The following is a 20430-nucleotide window of genomic DNA, read 5'->3' as shown; positions in this document are numbered from 1 at the left end:
CCACCTTGCGGTGGACTTGAAGCTTCATTCGAAATTCATTGATGACAGTCTCCCAGAACTGGCCCTTAAGTAATCTAGCCTTTAGAGGAAGAATAAAGGAGTTGTGCATCCTTCCATTTACTGTGCAGTGCATCCTTTCAGTGCAGTGTGTTCTTGTCATTTCCGACCATCCTGTATCATCCCACCCAAAATGAACAAGGAGGAGAGAGCCACTTTGTAGTTTTCGGTAAGTATCCCAAACCTAACTATTGTGAGTTTTAAAAGACATTGTAAAACAAAAACAAACAAACAAACAAACAACCGAAAAAGTAGGAATCACCTAAAAGAATTCTTTGGAAATATTCGGAAATGATTAAGTGCGCCTTGTCAGCAAGGAGAAAAACCAAGAGCAATTTAAAGCTAAGTGCATGAAAACACTTGAGTCTCGCACACTAAGCATGAGTCTATTTTTGTGTGAAATATTTTCACAAGCTCATTGGGAGTGTGAGGCTTCATCAAAAAGCAACAGTTCACCTTGTGGGAAACTAAAGTTAATTTTCAGGGACCTTAAACAACCTTTGGCCCTGGTTCAGCAGGCTGGGGAAAGAAAGAGTTGAGTGACAGTAGGTAGCAGAAACAAAAAGCCACGAGACAGAAGATTAAAATGGTGGCCGAAAAGAGCAGTAGGGAAAAGACGAGTCAAAGGCTTGAAGATTATGAGGGAGCATCAAATGCTGCTGGAAAACGTTGGGAGATGAAATGCACATTTAGACTCTGGCCCCAACCCTCCCACAGTCCCGAACAGTTTCTGCCCCAGACTGGCACACACCAATTTCACACACTTTGGTCTTCTAAAGCTCATTTGCTTAAATTCCGAGTTTACTGGAGATTACAGATGAGTCACTGTGTGTAAAGGTCTGTACCCTTTGTGCCACCTTGGGAAGCACATTCTGCTGAGTTGGCCTGAATGCTGCTGGTGACAAGTCGATTCCTTGTCAGCCAAAGGCTCCCTTTTGAAGCCTCCTCCTGGGACCTCTGCAGGGACAAGGGGAGGACAGCATGTAGGAACCTGATCTGAACTGCCATGATTTTTGATCCCTTGTCTAGGCTCGGATGTAAACACGCTTTCCTCACAGGGGTCCTGGGCCCATTCAGTCTCTCAAGATTAGCTTCATGAGAGTATGCACACACACACACCCCACAGCACCTGGGACCAACTTCTAAAGCCAGGCCTGGGGCCCAATGGAGCCTTGTTCCAAAGGAGGAAAGAGTTGTCTGCTAGAAATAGCGAGTTGCTGCTTTCAACAATAGGAATGGGATACACAGTCCATGCTGACTTTACATGTAGACAGAAACCTGAAATAAAAACGAATTCAAATAAAGGTATTTGACATTCGCGGTAAAGGGAGGAGAGAAAAGACTAGCTTAGTGCCTAGAGAATCAAGAAGTCAGTTGTTTTTAAAGCTAACTCTGCTGTTGGTAACCTTGAGCAAATCATTTAACCTCTGCATTTCTCAGTTCCTCTAATTGTAAATCGGGAGCTCTGATTCTGACCAGCTAACCAGCTATGCAGAGATAATTGGGGAGAAAAAAAAAAAGACAGCGAGAGAGAATGTTATCTAAATTCTTCGCCTATATACAACGTACCAAGTCTTAAGGAATGCGATAGTGCTGTTTGGATATATATGCATGTTGTTACTTTACATCTGCATCTCATACATTTGGGCTAAATGTTCTCACTAACTCAAAATGAGACCCACCTAGCCTCAATGCTAAGCATTCCATAGATGCTGCTAGTCCCAGTGGTCACAGGGTAATGAAATACAATACACATCCTCAGGTACTCCAGCAGGTCCTGGCTTGACCTGCCAAATGATGGGGTAAATCTTTGTACAGTTCACCATGTGGAGTTAGAGTCCTGGATTATCATTCATAGACCTCTAAGTTGCAGGCTTCTTGTTTTGCTCACACTTCTTAGAGAACAGTTTTCCCGCAACTGTAGTCTCCATGAAAAAATTAAAATATCATTATTTTGTTAATTTACATTTATCTAAGAGTTGATTACCTTGGGATTTGGTGCTGGAAGTATTCAATAATTCTGCACTTGTCAGAGGCAGAAATAACGGTTCTTCTTGAGCATTATATTCTGTGTAAGGGGATTGTGAATAACAGACCAGTTTTCATTCATTCCAACGAAGTCACATCTGCTATGAACCTCTTCTTAATAACTTACGTATTTGAATCTTTGTGGGGTTAGAGTGAGAGAGAGGTTGAAGGATATGTATGATCAAGATCTATAACATTCTGTCAAGGGGTGAAGGGTGTCATTGATGAAAATATTTCTCTTACATCTGATAGTAGCCAATTTGTTTAGACAAAGGGAGCTAGGCTTTTTGCTCAGTTATCTGTGGAGAGATTAAACTGGTTTACTTAGGGCCCATGCTCTGAGACAAAACAGTAAGTTGCTTTAAAATAAAATGAACTAAATTTCTCTTTAGTCCATACAATTATTTTCATTGACTTGGATATTCTGTTTGTCTGTGTTATTTTTTGCAGCATTTCGATATAAATGTCTAACAAGGTAACCAGAAATAATAAGCTCTTGACATTTTCCCTCCTCCTCTCGAACAGAACCTAATTATTCCCTGACACCAACTTCCCTTGTCAAGAGAGTCCCGCAGAGCCTAGAAGCAAGGACATTTTAGCCTTTGCAGATTAGCAGAGCTGAGGAATTTGTACATGTAGCTTTAAAATAGCTGAAGTGTCAAACAGGGGTCAGTTTTCACATAGGACATTTATGGTGAAGAGTCTGGTAAGTAACTCGCATTGCTTAGTGTATTTATTTATAGTAAATTAACTATTGCAAAGCTTGGTCCCAATACATTTCAGGGACTGGAAGGGAAGTCATGCACACAAATACACACACACGCACACACACACACGCGCGCGCGCGCACACACACACACACACACATACACGGGACACAGACATCATCCAAACACCCGTTCTTTAAGTTTATTTACCTTCCAATAATGATTTAGAAAAATTTAAAGGAATTTCCAGAATCAAATACATGAAGACTTGATGTGAAAACAAGGCTTCATGCTTACAAAGAGAATTTTCACTATTCATTTTTGTAGATTTGTGCTTAGCTTTGCATGGGACCATGTTACATGTAGTAGGGAAGGCTGTTCCCAATTTTTCTTCTGGGCCTCTTGGTCCCTCTTTACTCACCTTTCCTTCTAAGTTATTCTAACCATCATCCTCTTCCAAAGACCCAGAGCTCTTCTGTGGGACTGAGGCTGAAAACAAGCAAAAAGGTCATAACCAGCAAGATACTAGAGGTTCATGGGGGACACTTTTTAAAAATATTTACAAGTTAAAAGAAGGCTAGAAAAGGTGAAACTTGAAAGTACCATATTTATAATGTTGGAATTGTGAGAGTTGTGGCAGAATGGGAGTGGGGGGAAAGAGCTGTGGTCTTTTTGGAGGGAGGGGCATCTTCCCTTAACCTTAAAACACACCATATATGTCATCTTCTATTCTTCTCACTTTTAAAGCCACTACTAGGCCATTCAAACAAAAGGTAAGCTTTGTGTTTTAACAAACTAGCAGTTCTACATTGTTTGATTCTTTCCCAGAAGCTATTCATATACCTAAAAAGGTAAACATTGGTAAGCGTTAGTAAATTGGTAAACATTGGACATGCTTTTAGCAGCAAGCTGTCTAGTAAAGCTTTTCAGGGTTTCTGGTGGATATGTTCTGTGTACCCCATTTCTGTTCTTTTGAAACTCTTTCCTAATGGTTCTCCTTCTCCAGGAAACCTACCTGGTCCTGTCTGTTCTGTTGCTGCTGCTCCTAGGCAGTCTGGATCAAATAGTTAAACTCCTCGCATTAACGGGGAGATGTACGTTAAGTTCACTCAGTACAATGACTTGTATGTGTTCCTACCTGGGGAACATCAGTGTACTATTCTGAAAGGCAAGGGACAGTGTGGTCACTAGGACAGGCTGAAGGGCAAGAAACACCATGTACTTTCCAGTATGTGTCCGAGCCATCCTGGCAGCTGGACAGGGCAGAGATGGCCGGAGGCAGCGAAGGCACGTCTGTTCACCAGCTCTGCACCTCTTGAGCCATAGAAATAGCTCATTCATGAGGAAACATGTGTGGGTTCACACACATGGCTTCCCTCACCCATTTACAAAGAGCATTGTCCTCAGGAATAACTGTTATGCATATCTAGCTTTTCAAATTAGGGCTGTCTTTCATACTCAGCCAAACCTGGGAGAGGGTGGTGTAGTGCTGGAGAGCAAGGTTTAAGGTAGGAATTATTTCATGTTGCTGAACTCACATTAGGGACTACTAGTCTGAAAAAATAATGTCTAATCATCAGATTCTTACTGAAGGTGTTTTGGTGGACATAGCCTTTTCCACCTTCTCTGTAGTTTAACTCAAACTCTTTTACCTCTGGGTCTTTCTTTGAATGAGCTCAAACAACTCCTATGGAATATTTCTGAAGTCTTAGCTCTGTCAGGTTAACCTGATTGTCCTTCACTTCCCTTCCCACATAATTGTTATTTTTGTTAACATCACTGAGATGGCAGAACTTGAGGAGCATTGGTTGCTGTTGTTTTCTGTGTCTTGGTTGAAAACTGTTTTCATGAAAACATGCTGATGCAGCTCAGAGAGCCCAGAAGGATGCAGCTGTGGAGCCCAGAATTCTGGTTAGGCCTTTGTCCTTCTATCCTGTTTGAGAAAATCTCTTTCACTTTCTCTGTCTCATTTCTCCCATATCTGAGATAAGGGTGTTATTTGTCTCCCTCTCTCAGAGATATTGTCAGCAGGGAGAGAGGAGAAGGAAGTGAGAAAGAGCTGAGGATATGGCACTAAGGCCCACCAAGATGGTCGTGGATTGTTTGTAAGAGGAAAGTCACTTTGGTTAGGAGACATGGCCATGGCTTTAATTCCACCTTACAGCCCTTCCTAAGGCAGGAGGGCTCAAACAATTTGGTATTGTGTGTGATATAAAAGTAACCTTGTTATTTCACAAACAATACCGCTGGTGTGTTTACCCAATGTCGTTTTCTTCACCACTAGGACCTCAGTGCCTGGGAGGTGTTCAACGAGTACTTGAATAATTGAACAACTGGCTAAATGAAAATACCCTTTACTGAACTTTAAGTGCAATGTCCTATATGTAGTGGCTACTCATTAAGCACTTGGTTGATGATGTTATATTTCAACTCATTTTGTGTACAAAACTTAGACCCTGAGGTTAATTGCTTTGGCATTGCAATGTTCTTAAGATGAATGAGAGGTGGAGCCCAGGACCACCCACACCAGCACCCTATTAGCAATGAGGCTGCAGATATCTGTGCAGTGCAATGAAAGGCAGTGGCAGTCTGTGGCTTCACTTGGGAAGCCCAAAAGGTCCAGGAGGTTGCTGGAAATCACTGTTGAGTCCAAAGAACAAATGGATCCATTCTTTTAGCTCATCATTGAGGAAAAATGTCAGACACAGTCATACCTAGGCCTACCAAGCCAACCCTCTCACTGAAGTCCTTAAACAGAAAACCAAGAATTGTGTTTATATTTCTTCCTAAGTCCTTCTCCAGGTTGCACAGTGAGAAAGCACAGCTTACTGTACAACTCCAGGTTCCCCAAACACTCGTCCAGTGGATGGAGCAGAGGGTGCAGGTCAACAACAATGCACATGTTTTCCCTGAGGGAACGTAGAGATGTGCTATGTGTTTGGTCCTGTCTCACATGCAAGTTGTCATATGTATGTGATCAAGAGTGTATCAAAGAAGGCGTTGCACGTGGACTATCTCACGTTCATGTGGTGCTGCAAGTACAGCTATGTTGTGTCCTCTTTTCCTTTGACAAAAATTTATTGTATGGAAACGGAGTACTTATTCTGGTTGCTAATGAATTCACGGGCCTCAGCATCTGTTAAGGTGAGCGATAACTGACCATAGAATAAGGATTGGGGTGTACAGAAAAGACTTCAAGTTTCAGGACTTTATCATGAAATTAAGGGGGAAAAATAATATTGAAATTGTGACAGAAAGCAATGAGAATTAGGGATGAATTCACATAAAGTGATGTGCACCTGAATGTAATGATTTCTGAAAACCTTAAAAATTGTAATTGTAACCACTAGCCCATTGGAATAAATATTTTACAGCTTCCTAAGGAGGCTGCGTAAAGGCTGTGCCTCTTTCCAGCAAGGTGAGCACAGCTTGCTGGCACCTCTGAGTTCTGATGGGTGTAAAGTCTAGCTTGTAATTGCTTCATAGAAAAAATTAATATCAAATTACTGAAATGATAGTGTATTTTCCAAAAGCCTCTCCCGCTCCCTTTGCTCCATCTGCTATCTGTGCTCGGGGCCTTGCATGGTTCAGCATTTAGAACACTCCAATCATCTGAGGGGAAAGTGACCTTCCCCCAGGTTGGAGAACCTTGTGCTGTGACCTAATGAGGACATTCCCTTCAGATCTGAGAGCTAGGAACGCTTTCTTCTCTGGGCCCTGATGTTCTTACGATGTCTGCTGACCAGCTTGTCTCTCTCACCCCTGTGCATGTCTTTGCATAGAGCGGCCTGTCAACAATTGAATTAGATCCATATGTGTCTATATAATGACGAGGGCAATTCTATAACTACATCTGAAAACCAAACATTGCTATTATTACACATCATATGTTGAAATTACATTCTCTTTTTCCCTTCTTTGACTGCATAAATAAGTGTCTCAGGGTAAACCAAGGCCTTCTTCTAGTGTATAACACTGCCTCCTACTTCCTTTCCATCCCTCGAGGATGACTGAATCGTAGCCTCCGTCATCTCTGGTCTTGGTGCCTGGAAGAGCCTCCTCCGCTGCATCCCTGCTTCTCTTCTCTGTCTTCTTCACAGCCACCCTGAGTACCTACTGCTGTTCACCTCCCCAGTGCACTGCTTTGATCATATGCTCCCCTGTTAGAGAAACTTCAGTGACCCCATGATTGTTGACTGAAGTCCAAACCCCAGAGCCTGGCATTTGAAGGTCTTCCCAATAAATATTCAACTTTCCTTTTTAGTTGTATGTCCATTTACAGCCCACTTATACCGTACACTACAAGATACTTATGGTTTCCAAATATGGATTATACCTGTACTCACCCAATTCCCCATCTTCTCATCTACCTTCTGAAGTTTTCCCTGTCCTTTAAGGATGACTTCCACAAAATCTTCCTGGTATAAGAAAGCAGTCCCTCATCCAAATTGTTTGTTTCTCTTATTTGAGCTTTAAAACATAACTTATACAAATATTACATGTTCATTGTGAAAAAAAATTTTAATCGAAACATAAAGAAAATAAAATTTATTTATACACTTATCATTGCCAAATCGCTTCAATCCTGTTATGTCCACTTCCCCACTTTTCCATGTACATGTACACACGCATTTCTTATACATTGTTTCACCTAATTGGCCAGGCTTGGGTATTGTTTTCACCAGTAGTTACAATACAAGTGCAATGCAACCTATACTAGACTGTAATCTCCCTAAAGGCCACAATGCTTTTTATTTCTATGGCATGGACTACAGGGCTATACTGTGTATAGTTACATAAGTGTTTGTTGAAAACCAGAATAAATTAATACATTTGGTTCAACGCCTGGGAAATTTCCAATAAACATTATTCAGTGACAATTAAGAAGCTGTTATAAAATTTTATTTCTTGTATTTGATGAATTATTATTATAGCTATTTGTGATAAAATGTTCAGTTTTTGAACCCTGTAAGGTCATGGGGAGCCAATAAGCTAAACCAGCAGGAGTAGTCTGAGTTGATTGCTAGGTACCCAAGAGATTTACAGACTCTCAGTCTTAGCTGCTTAGCAGAGGTCAGGGAGGTATAGGAGATATAGAGTCTTGGGTAGAAGTATGTTTTGGAAACTCTTGTTCCTAGTACATTCTTAATGTCCCAAATACGAATGCAAATTCCGTCTCTTAATCTTCTACAATTCCCAGTTCAATATGTGGTTTTTAGTTTATCCAAACTAAAAATTGTGGCTATCCCAATGCTCACATTTTAAAATTACCTACCTGGCCTTAGTACCGACCACTTTTTTTGCCCTCAGAAGCTGGTTCTCTACTCTAGCTCTAAAGGAAATGAATATCCATATCTTGTTTCTCAACTGAAGTTAATGTGGTTGCTGAGTACTTATTCAGAAAATATCTTCACAGGAGTGGAATGGCTATTCAAGGGCTGAGCTGCCCAGTTCAATTTTTCAGATGACTCATATGGTGAGAGTTAAACTGACCTGAGGGAGCCGGCAGCCTGGGTGCTAGGCTGGTAGGTGAGGTGCTGCCTTGGCAAAGGGTTGGATGGGTGAATCAATGTTGTCACATCCCTTTTTAGAAGCAGTAGACAGGGAAAGAAATGTGGCTCTCAGCCACTACATGCATTTCTTAGGAAGGGGAGAAGATTCTATAATGGGATTGTTTGGAGTCTGGCAATGCAAATTGAAAAGACAGTCTGAGACTTCTATGAATTATGAACTATGAAGATGCTGATAGTTTATTGTCCTTGTTGTTGCTATTGTGTGTTTATTCGTTTTAAAAATAATATTCTTACTCATGGACATGCACAATAGACTAGTGGTTACCAGAGAGTTGGGGGAAAGAGGGGAGGAGGGTGGTAAATGGGGTAAAAGGGGTCAAATATGTGGTGACAGAAAGAAATCTAACTATGGGAGGGGAACGCACAATGCAATATATATATATACGCCTTACTATCAAACTTACTGGATTTTGTTAATCGGTGTCACCAAAAACAAACAAACAAACAAACAAACAAATAAGTAGATAAAATATACTCTTTTTCACAAGTTCAATGTAAAGTTCAGAGAAAACTGAGCAATTCTGATTTATTCAGAGAAAGTATGTGCTTATGGAGAGGAAAAGGGAGAATGTGTGTCTCATTATTTTATAGTCATATCTTACAGAGACATTATGGCTTTTGAAAAATCCTGGAAGTGTTCAGCAAAGTTCCAAATAACCAAATGGGAAACATCCAGTCATCTGGGGAGACCAACAAGGGTAATGGTGATTTCTTGGGTAAGTTAAAAGAGATCTAAATAAATCTCAGCTACAGGGACTGGGCTGAGCAGTTCTGTAAAGATTTGACATATGCTGTGGAAATCACAACTGATGCATCTTCCTGGGTGAGTCTGTCAAGGACTGTTACATCTTCCTCCAGGAATGGAAGGTGATAAGATGTCTCCAGAATGAGAGTTTTCTTCCTTCAAGGGATTATATACAGGATGCTGTGTTTCATGGAAACTAATTCACAAAATAAAGTTTCTGTTCTCATTCATCAGGTTCTTAATATTAAGTAGCTGCTCTCTGCAAGGCACTGTACTTCATGTGTCTTGGTTGAAACCATTTTCATGGGGTCCCCTATGCCACAGCTCATGGAGCTCAGAATGCTGGTTCAGCCTCTGTCATTCTATGCTATTTGAGAAAACCTCTTCCACTTTTCTGTTCCAGTTCTCCCGCGTCTGTGATAAAGGTGCTGTTTATCTCCCTCCCTCTCTCAGAGATGTTGTCAATTGGGAGAGAAGAGAAGAAAGCGATAAAGTGCTGAGGATATGGCACCAAGGCCTGCAAGAGGGTAGTGACATAGTTGCAAAGGAAAACTTGCTTTGGCTGTGAGACATGGCCATGGCTTTAATCTTACCTTACAGCCTTACAGCTTCCTATAAGACAGGAAGGATCAGACAGCCTAGAATTGAGTGTGGTGTGAAAGTAGTCTTGTTATTTCACAAGCGTACTGATGTTGTATTTACTCCCTGTTTTCTTTATCACTGGGTCCCCAGTGTCTGGAAGGTGTTCAGCAAATACTTGTTGAATAATCGAATGATTGGCTGAATGAAAATATCCTTTACTGGACTTCAAGTACAGTGCCTTTTATGCCTGGACATCAAATATATGCTTGGTTGATGACATGCTGTTATATTTCAACCCACTTTGTGTACAGAATTCAGAGTCTGCTGTTGACTGCTTTGGCATTGCATTATTCTTAAGATGAGTGAGGGCTGGTGTTCAGAACTGTCTACGCCAGCACCCTATTAACAATGACGGTACAGATATCTATGCAGTGAAAGGTAATGACATTCTGGGGCTTCACTTGGAAATGGTGAAAAGTTTGTTTATAAGTCTTTCTTTCACTTTCTCCTGGTTTAGGGCTTGGACTTTGCAATGAAGAACTCTGATGAAAAGCTAGTAACCAGGAGACAGTCGGACTTAATAAATCCTGTTGAAATCTGCTAGAATTCTACATCATAATGACCACGTTCATATGATGACAAAGAAGCTCTGTTAGATAAGAGCTAATGACTCTGAGCAAATGAGTTAATTACTGAGTAAGCACAGTTGGAGGAGAGATGGGAAAGTCTGACGCCTAGTGGTCATCAGGGAGGGCCTGGAACTAACCACACATGATCCTAGGGAAAATATCTAAAAAGCATCACTGAATCCTAGGGGCAGAAGGGACTTAAAGAGAATCATTTCCAACTTAAGAAAAAAAATTTGTTTTTAAGACACCAAGTCTGAGATCTTATCTGTATCCTGACTGTTGGTCTACATAATGAGGTTGATTAAAGTTGTGGTGGAATGGACTAACTACCAGAAAAATATAGGCCCATTAAAGAGAATCTAAAGCCTATAACACTGGAGTGGCAGGATGGTTCCCAATCAAGTTGCATACACCATACTCCAGTTCAAGAAAGGAATGAAGAGAGAGGCCCTTGAGTTTAGGAATTCCACATCTTTCTTCTTCAATTTATAGATAAAAATAGTAGACTAGGATGGAGTGATTTCAGTGGGTCTTTTCAGATCTAAAACATCTCAAATCAGGTTTTTAACAGATGGAATGAAGGCATCTCAGTCAGTAATTGAATTATCTTCAGCAAGCCATTGAAACTCTTTATGCATGGTCCATGGAAAAGTGGGAAGTAATTTTATACCCTGAAAACCTTTCTGAAGGGTAATTTAAACAAAGGAGTTTAAAAGTTCAAATACCTTTTGATCCAGAGTCTGGGAATACCTTTTATGAAAATAATCAAACAAATGGTGAAAGATGAGCTGTTCATTGTAAGTAAAAAAATTTAAAAACAATATAAAGGTTGATTAATAAGGTTTATTAATAAGGAGTTGGTCATGTACCTCCATATAATGAAATACCATGGAGGAATTTTTTTTAAAGATTAAAGTAGGTCTAAATCTTCTAACATCATAAGATGTTAAGAATATTTTGATAAAAACAGGTTATAAGACGTTATGATCTTTTTTTGCAATATGTGTTAAATATATATTGAAATGTTTAAACAACTTAACATGGTGGATTATTTGTATGATCTTTCACTCTATACTTTTTTGTACGGTCTGATTTTTTTTTTTTTGGCAATGAGCATAAATAACTTTGTAAAAATCAACAATTTGTCATTTTTATCCTTATATCATCGAGAAGATGAAAAAATGTGATAATATAGATGAAAACAATTAAGCTTAGTATTCTCTAAGACCCTTGACCTTCTGGTCAGACACTTTTACTTACTTATGTTATTTTTTCTTAGTAATAAGTGTTTGCAGATTTCAAAAATATTTTACCACAACAAGCAGGACAAGCCACAAGATTTGTCTTCCTGTGATAGATGAATAGACATAACACTGATTCCAAGACTGTCCACTCTGCTCTTGGTGTTTTGTTTTCAGAGAACAGTGATCTTATTACAGTGTGAAGTGGATGATCAGAGCCAACTAGGAATCCTTGGAAGAAGAAAGCGAAGAATGTCACTCACTGAAAACAAGTAGACTCTACTCTTGCTTTTCTATCAATTTTTCTATCACTTTTCTTGGACGCTGCATACTACAGATAAAATGGTTCTTATAATCAATCTTTCTGCTCTGCCCGACAGGACCAAGAGCATCTTATATTTACACTTTCACTGCCAGGCAGAGGTTTGGTTCCTGAGTACCACTCACCAGGAGATGTCTGCCAATTGTAAGTGAGCACCAAGGTACTGCCTCTTGTTCTTCTGCTGTTGGGTGGAGGTGCTAAGAAAGAGAGGACCAGGGTCCCATTGTAAGGGGAAGGTGTCTGCACGTGAACATGCCACACAGAAGAGGCTCTGTGTGTGTGATCATGGCATGGAAAGTGACCACAGTGGCAGGAAGAGAGAATATGGAGCCTTAACTGATACCTAGTAGTATAGACCATCTCAAGGAAGTAGAAGCCAGAGCCTAAAAATGACCACTTAGACCACATTTGGAAAGGGTGAAGACCCAGTTAGCTCTTTGTCTAGAAAGAACTGTACCGGAGAGTGGAGTTGGTCTTCAGTTGTGGAATAGTTCTTTTGTGCTGAAACCTTGCCTCTTTCCCATGTGATTTCTCATAACCCCATGTGCTGCAGTCTCTTCAAGAATATAGGGCACTGAGGAGGGACAAACACTTATGTGTAATTCTCCTCAATCTATGCTTTTGAAGCTCTTCTTGGGCTATTTTGCTTGCCGTTACGAGCCAGCTAAAAAAACAGAATCTCTCCATTTGCTGTGATTTTTCAATTTTTCTTTTTTTTCTTTTAGTTTTTGTTTAAACATGAAGATCTGTTCACTAAAAAAATAATTCTGTGAGTATTTGTAAATTTTGAGGCATGATTTGACTGTTTTTATAGGCATCGTTGGTGATGATATTGGTAATGATAATGATGATGGTCCCAAGGCAGCTTGCTAGGTGATTTTGTTAATGATGTGTTTTAATCCTTACTAAAATCTGAGGCATAGGTAAATTCACTTTATAGATGAGAAAACCAACACTCAGAGAGCTTACCGTAACTTCTCCAAAATAGCACTTATGTCTTCTCACCCAACTCTACTCGTGACTATATTATAAACTCCTCTAGAGAAGGGGCTATGTCCTATTTATTCTTAAACCTGTAAGCCAAACTGCTTCAAAATTCCTACTTCAGAATCTTGGTCAACGTTTGAACTTAGGAGTCAGTTACCCGTAGCTAATAATGATTGGACAAAATGAGAGACAATTTAGCAGAGTAGTAATGAGCTTGGCTTCTGAAATAAGAATTCTGGCTCCAACCCTGACTGGATGTCCAGATTAGTGCAAATGAGTTAGCCTCTCAGTGTCTCAGTTTCCTCAATTGCATAATGAGTAATGGAGCCCTTACCACATAAGGTTGTTTTGAGGAGTCAGTGAGTTAATACCTGCAAAGTGCTCTACGGAGTCTAGTACAGTGGTCCCCATCCTTTTTGGCCCCAAGAACAGATTCTCCTATGAGAATCTAATGCCTGATGATATGAGGTGGAGCTGAGATGGTGATGCTAGGGCTGGAGAGTGGCTGCAAATGCAGGCGAAGCTTCACTTGCTTACCGGCCGCTCACCTCCTGCTGTGCAGCCCAGTTCCTAACGGGCCACAGCCTGGGAGTTGGGGACCCCTGGTCTAGTACACATTAACAGACATTGGTCATCCTTATTACTACCATGACTGTGTTCTTAGTGCATAGTATTTTGCATGAATCATCTCATTGAACTGTTGTGGTAAGTCTATTCAGATAGGAAACTAAGGCTCAGGGAGGTTTAAGAACCAGCCAAAGACAAGGAACTAACCAGCAGAAGGGTTAGGATTCCAACTGAGCTCTGACTCCAAAGCCCACCCTCTGCTGCCTACCCAATGTCACTGACCTGATTTTAAGACAATAACAAAATATTATGGAGTAGAGAGGACTGTTGAATCGCTCTCTGTGTTGTAACAGGAAGATTTCTGTTTCAGAGTATTTTCATACAAGAAGATACTCACATTTGTTCCTGAGGCTAGAACTAGGTGGTAAATTTTTTAAGTATGTAAATCAAAACTTTTTCAATGTAGTGATGGCAACTTGTTTATTGGCTGACTAAATGAAATGCCCAAAGATAGGTTTCTCCTATCTTTAGATGTGACTTGATCTGAGTGTCAAGTGATGCCACCTGGAATATTTCTCTTGTCATTTATGAGCTATCTTTCCCTCTGTTGGCTTCCTTTTCGCTCAGGCTTTACCTTCTTAGAAACAAGATGGACACCAGGGCTCTGAGCTTATACCTTAATAGTCACAACTATTAAACAAGGGCTTCTCTCTCCCAGTTGTTCCAGCAAAAAGTCCTGGATGGCATCTCATTAACCTGGAGTCACACTCCCCACCCTCCGCCCTGAATCGAACCTTGTGACCAGGGTGATGGAATGCTCTGATTGCCCATGCTTGAGTTAAGTGACACCTCCCAAAATAAAGTGAGGCACATGGACTAAGAATGGGGGTCTAGTGGCTTTCGAAAAGAAATATTAAGTTGCTAAACCAGAAGGGTGAATGGGTGCTGTTTAGACAGAAAGGACCTAGGTCCCCTACCATGCTGTTGTTCACTCGCAAGATATGGTGTCTTGGACTGGAGTGAGGAGACTGGACTCCACAGCTTGCGAGCTGAGGAAACTTACATAAATCCCTAACTGCTCACAGCGTCAGTTCTCCCATTTGTAGTAACATCTAACATTTCTGTATGGCCCCATTTACTCCTCATAATTACCCAATACTATAAATACTTTCATTAGTCTGCAACTTTCATTTCACAGTTCAGAAAACCAAAATACAAACAAATGAATCATTTGTCCAAGGTCACACAGCTGAAAACTGGCTGAGTCAGGATTTGAACTCAGACAGGCTGACTCCTGAGCTTTCACTCTTAACCACTAGACTTTACTGCCATTTATCTGTATGTACAATCATGAGACTGGACAATATAGTTCCCCCCTTTTTTGCCTCAATGTTCCATGTTTTAAAAAGAAGGGTAAGAATAATTAATAATAGAATGGAAACTCCTGAAAGCCTCATTTTATAATAAATGCTAATTTTATGGGATAATGTAGATTCGGTCTCTTCGTTTCATGCATTCTTATTTTAAAGGGATGTTCTCTAAATCTGATAACAGAAAAAGTGTTGCTCTGTCATTTCCAAATGAATTTCGAGTATCTTTTAAAATAGGCAGCACACCAAGGTTTTTATTCATTGTCAGTTTAGTTGCAGAAATATAATGATTTCTTAATGCAATTGCATAAAATGTGCTACCTAAAACTTAAAAGCTGAATATGACTGTGAAGGAGATATTTTCCTGCCTAACAGTAACTTCCTTTTCATTGTTTCCTTTTGATGAATTATTGAATAAACATCAAGCTGACTTAAATATTCTCCTCCTTTAAGCTGCTTATCTTCAAAATCTACTTCTGGAACTGTGCTTTGTCACCAGATGACTTAAGGTAAAAGCAGTTTATAAATTAGTAACTTACATCAAAGTGAAAAGTAGCTACTTAATGTTGAATAATGAATAAGGCAAAGTCTCTTCAGGTTGGCAATTCATGGTTAAATAAATAAAAAGTCATGTAATGTGAAAAGTTAACTTATTTTAGATGGTTCAATAATATGAAAGATTAAACTATAGCTTTTGGTATAAAAATGTCAACATGAATATATATTATATTCATTTTTTAAATTATTTAGCAAAAGAACACTTAAATTATTGGGTGTTTTAAATAAGTGTTTGAGTTTATAGATTGTTCTGGTCGAGAGATGTATGTCCCAAATTGCCTTCTTTTTGTTTGAGATTATTTGTTTGAGGTTCTCACTAACATGACATATTAAGATTTTTGAAGACAGGACAACTGGTATCATGATTCTAATTATTTATATAGTAGTCACGCAGTTCTGTCAGTACTAAGAAGAATTTAGCAATCATGAATAATAATTTTCTTCTTCTGAGTTCCTCTCCTAAAACACAAGTGGTATATGTAATAATAACTGCAAATACAGCATCAGCAACAACTATTTATGTAGCATTTTCACTGGACCAGGCTTTAAGAAATTTCACTTACATTTAATCATGTAATCCTAGCAAGTCTGTGAAGTGGATATCACTATACTTTTTTGTTTTTATAGTGAAGGTAAGAGAAGTTAATTAAAATTCCCAATGTCACACCCCTACTTAGGTAGACTTAGGATTTAGACTTTCTTAAAGTCCTGTTCTGAGACTATCATCTTCCTCTTAAGTGCAAATATTTTTGAATTCTGAACTCAGACACAGTCCCCATATAAAGTATCCCCTTGACTCTCTGTTGAGAGTTTAAGAGTTTCTGAACAGAGAAGAATTTCTCTTTCATGGCTTCCCAAGGACTGGATCTATAGACTATTTTGTGGAAATAATCTTGAGGGTGATGAAAGGTGACTATGAATTGGAGTCCATTCAGATCATATTGTCATATTGAAACTGTGCTTAGATCACTGGGCAGCTTTGCTCTTTAAGCCACTGGCATTGATTTTTTTAGCACAAAACACCACATGTATTATGCTGTCATCAGAGCCATCCTCAGTGATAATTGTAACATGCCAGCAACGAAAACACCCTGCCCTAGCTCCCATGGCCTACTTCTGAAAGGAACGGCATGGCTTTACAATTATCGCTCAGACTGGCAGAGAGAAGGGGAGGGTGGGAGAGCAGCAGGAGAAGAAATCTTTTCAATCTGGATGAACAGAACACCATGCTGTTCTGGCCAAGCCAGGGTTCCTGTGACATCATGCCCCACTCTCATACTGTCAGCAAAATTCCCTGAGGACAACAGCTGCCGCTGCCTACAAACGAGTGTTTCTGCTCACTCCACTTGGGAACACAAGCCAATTTCTCCTTCCTGTGAAGCTGCTCATCTCTCTTCTACTTACCCTACATGCTAAGTCCAGGGAGGATGAAAATGATGGAAGAACACATTTGCATGATAGTTAGAGGACCACAGGCGAGGTAGCCAGACACTGGCCATCTCCAGAGCTTCCCTACAGGGTGCCACAAGTGGGTTCTAGGTGAGCAGAGATATAGGTCCCTTTGCCCGTTTAGCCAGCATGAAGGAGCACTGGGAAGCCAGAACCCAGCACCCTCCATTTTTCCAAGGCATCATTTACATATTATTATTTCCCATTTGTGAAAGAGTTTGGGCAGTGCTGATAAAATGACTGGTCATGACTCAAATGTTATTTCAGTTATCATTAATAACAACCATGTAAAAGTACAAAGAATTTCAAGGACAGCTCAATTATTCTTATTTTCTGAAAAATAAGGAAAATATGTCATATCTAAATTCTATCTCTTACTCACTTTGCGGTCTATGATAAGACTCTAATTATGTCCAAATAACCATAAAATTCAAATGTCCAGGTTTTCGTGATTCAGAGTGATGGGTGCTGTGGAATTCTTAAAGACCTCTGAATAATTGAAGGCTAAAGTGTTTCCTGACATTGTTGGGTATTTGATTGTAGTCTAATTCATCATGAAATTGTAATCCACTTATGATGTGACATTAGAACATTTTACCGCTTTATCACTGTAAGTTTAGCCCTTCTGAGACACTTTGTCTTTGATTAAGGTAATTTACCAGATCCTCAATTATAAAACACTGATTATACCTTGATTATGGAGTCATAACCTTATTACCCAGATGTCCTAACTTTGTTACATCATCAGCCAGGTTAACGGAGAGACCGCCTTGGTCTTCTACTCAATGGTCATTATTTTTCTTAACATTAATGATGACAAATTTAAAGATGTTCTATTTTCAAGGATGATACGTAAGGAGAAAGGTTTAAAGAAATCAAGACATACTTTTCTACCAGTCATTAACTTCAATCCATTAGGGCTTTAAGTTGATGATAGTCTCTATTCCACAGTGGCTTGTTTTTTTTGTCTTCACTCTAAAAACAAACCATTCCTGAGAATTTGTTCATAGGTTCCTAGTACTCCAGACCAATTTAGCATCAAAAGTCTCTTGGTTGATTTTCCCAGACCACAAGGCAACCCAGCACTGTACACATTTGATTTCTAGACCTAAACCAACATTCTTATCATTTTCTGAAGTTCCGCCAGTCTTCCTTTAATTTACCTAACTGCTAATGTCAAGACAGAGACTGTGATCTTAATATGTTATCTATATGCAATAATCTCTGATATTATCTTTTTTCAATCAAAATTTTATCTGCTCAAATTTCAAATAAAATTTCTTCTCCATCTCTACTTTTCCACATTCAGGAATATAGTTTCTAAATTATGTTAACTAGGAGTTTTTATACTATGATTGTGTCCCAAGAAAAGAACTTCTTGCCTGTGACAAAACACTTCATTAAAAGAATCTTAATTTATATTACAAGTTGTTTTCTAAAAGTGCTGGTATTTGAGAAAATAGCTAAATAAGGATTTAAAAATACCTCACACATGATAGATTTTCAATAAACATTAAATTACTTATATACAATTTATTTGATATTTCTTTTGCTATCAATCAATGAAAATTCATCAAACTGCAGCATCCTGCACAGAACCCTAGGAGAAAATGACAAAGTATAGAATATTTTCTCTGCCTTATCGAATTGGCAATGAGTTGAGTTAAAAATTAACACTTGATCAACAATAAAGAATATAAAATGGCGTCTATGACCATGCCACCCTGAACATGCCTGATCTCATCTGATCTTGGAAGCCAAGTAGGGTCGGGCCTGGTTAGGACTTGGATGGGAGACTACTTTGGAATACCAGGTGCTATAGGTGTTTTTTTTTTTTTTTAAAAAAAAGAATATAAAATAGTTTATGTTCAGTTGCTTAAATGTCCGCCAAAGACTGTACATATTGCAGAATGTAGAAGCATGGCTGGTTTCTTGAGACCTGGAGCAGTCAAGTATGGACTTTTGAAAAGGAGATAGATGGGCCTGGGAGAATCTCAAACATAGGGAATGAGAAAGTGAAGGCACAGGGGTAAGAGTGCATATAAAACCTACCCCAGATCTTAATTAGTCTCAATAAATTTGGACTAAATTAATTTAATTCAACCAGAAAGAGACATAACACTTGATTAGAAAGGACTTTGAAAGGCTAACTAGTGCAACTTCCTGTGATTACATAGCCTGCTTCCAGGCAAATATACAAATTGGAGTTATTTTTAAAGACCTAAAGATTCAGATTCATAACCTCCTTGGGTGACCAGGCCTATTAACAACAACCCTTGCTAAGAAGCAAGCTCTCTTGTGAAGATATTATAGTTCTGCTTCTCTCTAAGCCGGCTTCTTTCTTGCTCTATACTCTGATTTTAAACAGAAATGCTTGTTACTCTTTTGGTCAGGTGGCCTTTATGTAATTAAGTCTCTCCTTGATTTTCTCTTCTTTGTTCCCAAACTATTTCTGAATTCAAGTATTCCCATTTCCTTTCCTGCATGATTTTTCTTTGTTCATTCTGACTTTGTGGCAGTGAAAGACCCATGTCCCCTCCATTCCCTGAAGGCCTAATGAGGCGTGAGGACTGCCTTCCCCTATGACCACACTTTGCCATCCCTCACAAGCACCCAGGAAATGCAGCAGGTGAAGAGGTCGTCTGGTTTCTAGCAAAGGCTATGAAGTGAATAGATTATAGCTGAATCTCATTAACAGCCCTTGGAACATCTAGCAAACCACATCATCGTGATCTGAGAGATGAGGGTTACAGAGAAAATGAGAACTGCAAAAGGGGAGAGAATCACCTTCCGTTTCCATTTCTGCGCTGCGCATCTAGGCCACAGAGATGTAAAATTCCTACTCTAATTGGAAATGTTCATTTTCATTAAATTGTCTGTATAATGGAGGGAAGTTTCACTCTCACTAGTGATGCCCACTGATTTTTATCCTAAAGAAGCTACCTTCTTCCTAGTGTTCCCTAACTCAGGATCATCACAGTAGCTTTCTCTTGCCTATAGCACGAACTTGAAATTTCTCTGCCTGAATTTTAAGGCATTCAATAACCTGGCCCAGTCTTCTCATTCAACTATGTTTCTCATGATTTTCTGGACTGTTCCTTTTGCTCTATCAGAGAACTCTACTCACCCACTCCAGCATAAGCCACAAAATGACATGGAAAACTGTCCCCTCTTGTCTCTTCTCTATAAAATCCATTGAATTCTTCTAGGCCCACTTCAATTTTCTCTTGCATTCTTGATATTGAAATAGATCTTGAAGGTTATCTAATCCAGTATCTAGCTTATAACAGAAATTGGCATTTTATAAATATTTGTAGATGAATTAACGAGCTACCAGAAACCCCAACTAGGTTTTTTTTTTTTTAAATGTATATTATACCTGTTCAAAATACATCATGAGTCAGAACTAAAGGCTAACTATATCTTCCAAAAAAAACTCACCCTGAAAACTTCAGTTTCATTTTTCAAAGATCTAGGAAAAGCTATTTGATGGCTGATTATAATTTACTGTAATTATGAAAATGTACAATTGTTTCAAGTGGTTAGAATGGACCATGGAGTGTGCCTTAGCTCAATGAGGCTTTCATTAGCAATTTAAAATTTTAGAGCAGGGAG

General features: G+C 39.3%; 1 pseudogene; it reads left to right on the top strand.

The window, feature by feature from the left end:
* The first annotated feature begins 18521 nt into the window (after window positions 1-18521).
* LOC118600670 lies at window positions 18522-18640 on the top strand (annotated as a pseudogene).
* The last annotated feature ends 1790 nt before the right edge of the window (window positions 18641-20430 follow it).

This window comes from Rousettus aegyptiacus, unplaced genomic scaffold (assembly GCF_014176215.1).
Source record: "Rousettus aegyptiacus isolate mRouAeg1 unplaced genomic scaffold, mRouAeg1.p scaffold_m13_p_3, whole genome shotgun sequence".
In the NCBI taxonomy this organism is placed as follows: Eukaryota; Metazoa; Chordata; class Mammalia; order Chiroptera; family Pteropodidae; genus Rousettus; species Rousettus aegyptiacus.
The sequence above is the reverse complement of the archived record's forward strand: the minus strand, read 5'-3'. Positions and strand labels throughout refer to the sequence as shown.